This window comes from Rattus norvegicus, chromosome 13, assembly GCF_036323735.1.
Source record: "Rattus norvegicus strain BN/NHsdMcwi chromosome 13, GRCr8, whole genome shotgun sequence".
Lineage (NCBI taxonomy): Eukaryota > Metazoa > Chordata > Mammalia > Rodentia > Muridae > Rattus > Rattus norvegicus.
Genome location: NC_086031.1, coordinates 68,332,106 through 68,337,925, shown reverse-complemented (window position 1 = coordinate 68,337,925; position 5,820 = coordinate 68,332,106).

Here is a 5,820-nt window from a genome sequence, read left to right as displayed (position 1 = left end):
CCCACACCAAAAAGAAAGCAGGAGGGGGGGAGAAGGAAGGGAGGGAGGGAGGCAGGAAACTACTTTTGCTGAAAACTATTGACTCAGATCCACAAGGTTCTAAGATAAAAGTGTCACGTGTCTGCCACGTTTTGCTTGGTTCATTTGCAACACGGCTTCGCTATGTAGACAAAGCTGACCTCAAATAAGTGAGAAGTCTACCTGTGCCTGCCTCCCGAGTGCTGGGACTTAAGGTATGAGCCGTCTCCCCAAACAAGGGCCACTTCTCTAATCAACTGTCAATCCACATGCTGATCTCATCCGGGGCATCCTGACAGTCTGCCCCGCTTTGAATGTGGAGAATCCTGTGTTTAGTCTCCAGCTGATAGCATTGTTTTAGGAGATAGTGGACCTTTAGGGGTAGGACCTACCTGGAGGAAGTGAGTCACCACGGGGTGGTGGCTTTGGGGAACCCTTGATTCCTGCCCTCTTCTGCTTCCTAATCTACACAAATGTAGTCAAGTGCCTACTACCACTACTATAAAATGTTCCTGCTAACAGCCTTTCTCAACATGGTGGGCCATCCCCTCAAACCATACATCAAAATAAATCCTTCTGCCCTCAAGTTGCTTTTTGTCAAGTATTCGGTCACAAAGACAAGAAGTAACTACTGTAACTAATTCACAGACTTACCGGAAATCATGATTCTCAGGCTAAATGGGCATTCCCAGTTAAGTCCACATATAAAATCAACCATTAAATTAAAAAAAAAAAAAAGCAAAAGTTGCTGTAGCTTTGCAGTATAGGTAAGCAGATGACGGAGCCTAGGAGTGATCCATTATATTCTTCAGATCATTAATACTAAGGTAGAAGTGCGTACTTACAGTAGATAGAAGCAAATGATGACATGACTTAAACAATGAGATAAATAAGATAAGGTTTCTTCTCAAAGAATGCTCTGTATAGAGAAATTGCCAGACCCTTTTAATTATTACAGCAGGTTCCAGAGGCCCAGAATTCCTCTCACCACCCTACATGGGGGCGTCCACAGCCTCCTACCCCAACAGCTTCTCCTGTAAATGATGGGTTTGGGGGCAAGTCAAGTGGAGAGAGGCAGATGCTGAGGCCTCCCCTGGAACCAGATTCAGTTCCCCAGCATCCCGAGAACAGACTTCCCTGTTCAGTGGGTGCTCTTAACCTGACTCTGGAAGCTGCAGAGGAAAGAGCTGAAGACCAAGGCACAGAAAGTAATTAACCACTTAAGTAAAATGTTCTAAAATGTCTAGAGTCATTGTGTGTGTGTGTGTCTGTGTGTGTGTGTGTGTGTGTCTGTGTGTGTGTGTGTCTGTGTCTGTGTCTGTGTCTGTATGGTGTGTGTATATCTGTGTGTGTCTATGTGTGTCTGGGTCTGTGTCTGTGTCTGTGTGGTGTGTGTGTATCTGTGTGTCTGTGTCTGTGTGTCTGTGTCTGTGTGGTGTGTGTGTATCTGTGTGTGTCTATGTGTGTGTGTGTGTGTGCGTGTGTCTGTGTATGTGTCTATGTATGTGTCTCTGTGTATATCTGTGTGTCTATATGTGTGTGTATCTGTGTCTATGTGCATCTATGTGTGTGTCTGTGTGTATGTGTGTATGTCTATGTGTGTCTGTGTCTGTGTGGTGTGTGTGTATCTATGTGTCTGTGTCTCTGTGTCTGTGTCTGTGGGGTGTGTGTGTATCTGTATGTGTCTATGTGTGTGTGTGTGCGTGTGTCTGTGTATGTGTCTATGTATGTGTCTCTGTGTATGTGTCTATGTATGTGTCTCTGTGTGTATCTATGTGTCTATATGTGTGTGTATCTGTGTCTATGTGCATCTATGTGTGTGTCTGTGTGTATGTGTGTATGCCTATGTGTGTCTGTGTATGTGTCTGTATGCGTGTCTGTGTGTGTTCCTAGCACAATGCCTTCTCCCACTGTGGGCTGACCACCACAATTAATGTTGGTTTACATCAAAATTCAATTGTATCAAAATCTAAATCCCCTTGAAGTAGTAGCACTTGAGGCAGATACTCCCTAGGACGATTCCTCTCAGCTTCCTCTTTCGACCAAGACATTGACAGAAACAGCAAAAGATGGTGCCTGAGAAGATCATATAAGAAAGGCCTCAGAAACAGAAGCTGGAGAGCCCAAGGCTGCCCTTTTCACTTCACTTTGCTTGGAGCAGCTCCAGCTGAGGAATGTGGCCTCTTGCCCATTAAGAAAGATGAAGCCAAGTATGACTTGAGCCAGCTTTCTAAGAATGCTGGCCACAGGAACGTATCTTTGAATGTAATCCAAGTGCAAAACAGGGTAGAGTGTGCCAGAGAGTCAAGACTTTGTGTTAACATTTGTCAAGACATCCTTAGACTTTTTTTCTGCTCCTTGGCATCCTACCATGACAGTAGCATTCCAATAAGCCCCTGACCTGGGGCTAGAGCATCTCCATGGTGTGATTAAGAAAAGTTCAAGGCAGAGGTGTGGAAGACTTGGTCATCATAATTAATAAATAACACCCATTAGGCACCCTCCTATATGCCAACATGGTGTTTAGCTTTTTTTCATGGTATGGTGGTTTGAATGTAATGTCCCCCAAAAGTCTCTGGCATTTGGATAGTCTCCAGTTGGTAGTTGTTTGGGGAGATGAGGCCTTGATGGAGGAAGTCTGTCACAGGCTTTGAGATTTCAAAAGACACACTCATGTCCAGTGTTCTCTCTGCTTCCTGTTAGTGGTTTGACAAGTGAGCTCTCAGCTGCTGTCCCAGCTGCCTGCCACCTGCCATGTCCACTCCAGCAGCACAGACTCTTAACAGCCTGGAACCGTAAACCCCAAATAAACGCCTGCTTCTATAGGTTGTCTTAGTGTCGGCGTCTTTTCACAGCAGTAGAAAAATAACTAAAGTGAATGGATTCTTTTTCTCAGTCAGCAGAATTCCTGAGCTAAGTCTGCAGATAACAAAGAAGCTATGTATTGTGCCTGGACACACGGCTTGAACTAGTGCAGCTGGAGCTAAGCTTGTGTAGTATGGGCTCCCAGCCAAAAGCTAAGCACCAACAACCCTTACACCCAAGAGCCAGACCAGCAGTAGGAAAATAGCTACCTCCCTCTGTGATTTCCTCTCAGCCTCATCCCTTACAATGCGACTTGAAACATTCATTCCTTCCTACTCCCTCCAAGGTAACAATGGGTCGGACAGGGATCCTATTGTGTCCTTGAAGCAAATTCATGAAGGAGAGATGGACCCAGCATGCAGCCACTGTTAATTCTGGTGCAACAAAGTTGCCCTCTTAACAGAGGAGGACTTGGGCTCCAACCAGTCCTAATATGAAGTAATGGTTCTGACAAGGGGCTTGAGGCCATCGATGGACTGACAGCATAATCCCCATGACCTTGGAGGGTGTCTTTCAGCGGCAGAAATAAGGTCAGGATAATTTTAGCCCAGCTTCCTCTTTCCTACTGCCAGGCTGGCTTCCAAAGAGAGGCCGATTCCGTCCCTCTGCATTGAAGCCCTTAAACCCTGCCAAGAGCCAAAGACCTCAAAGTTCAGAGAATGAGTTTGGATCTCCCAGGCCGTAGGACTCAGGGTAACTGCCAGCTTGTGGGCCTGTGTTTCAGATCTGCTGTGTCTGCAAAAACCACTTCCTCCTTGACCACTGGCAAAAGGTGGTAATTCTTAACATCCAAGGAGACACTACTGCTCCTGGGGTCTGTTCAACAAGACTTCCTTCTGAAGCAGCAGTCAGCTCTGAAGAGGCAGGAAGTGGAAGAGATTTTTAAAAAGGAGGGGGTCTCTTTGAGATGCTCGGGTAAAGACACCTTTAGTGGTGCCTTCTGCAAACTTTCTTTGATTTCAGTGTTTCTTCTGCTTCCTGGTTTTCTATTTCTATTTCTACAGATGTGCTTGTATTTGGTGTGTAGATCAAGATCCTTTTTAGGACATTATCCATCTTTCTCTCACACTCTCAATTTTCTAGACCTTTTTTGTGGATGGGAAAACCCCAGGTCTCCGCTCTAACTCCTTTCTCTCACTTCAGTCTGGCTCTCTGCCCACCAGAGTCCAGGCCTAAGTGGTGACTGGCAGGAAAGGCTGAATAATCTGAGCTGTGAAGGGCACCCATGCACACACCCTTCCTGCCCAAGCCAGAAACCTCTCCCACAGATACCAGAGCCTACTAACGAGAATGGCTTTCCACTCTCTGGTTACAGCCTCCACAGAGATGAGGTACCTCACTCAGAATAAGCTTTGGAACTCAAGGGCTGAGATCCCTCAGATCTGTGTGAATTGTTAGTGATTCCACAGAGCCACGGATGACCAAAGGGTAGGCCAAGTGTTGCTAATTAATGACAACTTATCTCTCAGGGATGCTCTTCCTGGTTGGCATTCAGGGTTTTAACAGGTTATCTCTATCCTGATTTTAAGACAATGGGTGCAGAGCTGTGCATGAATACAAGGCTCGTTCTAATTCTTTAACTTCACCAATTAAAAAAAAACTTTACCAATTTTTGCTTATGTGTTTTGTGAACTTGGACAATCTTGGCTCCTCTTTCCTCCATTTCTTCATCTGTAAAATGGGAATAATAAAACTCCTGGGAGGAGGAGGGATGGGGCTGGGTTAACTAAAACTGAGGATGTGTGGAAAATCCTTACAAAACCCCACTACTTTGTATGTTAATTTTAATTACACACACACACACACACACACAATTTTAAAGAAGACATCTGAACATAGGTACTGTACATGCTGGACAGCGCTACTCCCAGAAGTTATGAATCACTAAGTAAAAAAGTCAGTACCAGGTATATTGTATAAGTTATTGGCCAGGGAGGCCACAGAGGGCCCCCCAACACAACACAGAATATCGACAACGCCCTTGATTGCCCATCATAACTACACGGTAAGACCCCATCGCTGAAGGTACTACATGCTTGGCTAAAGGACATAGAGGAATGAAACTGAAAATGATTCCCTGTCATTTTCATAGAGCCAGCTGCTGGGGGTGAAGAGTCACCAAGAGTCTTCCCAGCCTGCGATCACATATCCCAGCAAACCCTGCGTGCCATAATCCTGACCTGACAGGCAAGATATGCCCACAGTACAATAGCGTAATGCATGCTATGAGAATAACCAAATGACTTCAGTTTGGGTTTGAGGCCATGGGGGAAACTCACATCTGATTCTGGAAAAGCCACAGCTGGTATGCTCACAGGTCACTTCCTTCTAAATACGTATGCCCACGCAGATCTCAACTTCAACCAGGTTTCTATTTTGCACTTGGCAGCAGAAGCTCATAACTGGTCAATGAGCTGAGAATTAGTGAGTGTTGAGTGCTTTTCTCTAAATGGAACAGCCCTATTAACCCACCACCAAGACCCATGGAATGTCATAGACGAGGTGACAAAGCAAATGTAAAATAGAGGACGGAGAGGAGGGCTATAAAATGCTGCCTTTTAGACATGACAAGGCTGTCCTGCTCATGTGATTTCACCTATGTAAGACCTGTGCAGGATCAAGCCAGTCAGTATTCTGGCATGGTGGGGGAAGGGCTCATAAGGCTCCACCCCTAGCTGAGGAGTAAGTGATTGGCAGTTGGTAATAGAGATTTAATTGTCTTTACAACGTGGCCTCTGGTGGGCTGCCCATAGTCCAGTTAATGGGTTCATACCCATGTCCAGTAACAGTAACTGAACTTAGCGAGTTATTAAAGATAAGAAGGAGGTAAAGGAGGAAGAGAAGAAAAGGCAGGAGCTGAAGGAGGAGAAGAAATAATGAAGAAGGTGATTATTGGGGAGGAGTTCAGAGAGGAAGGGGAAGGGTAAATGGGGGTAG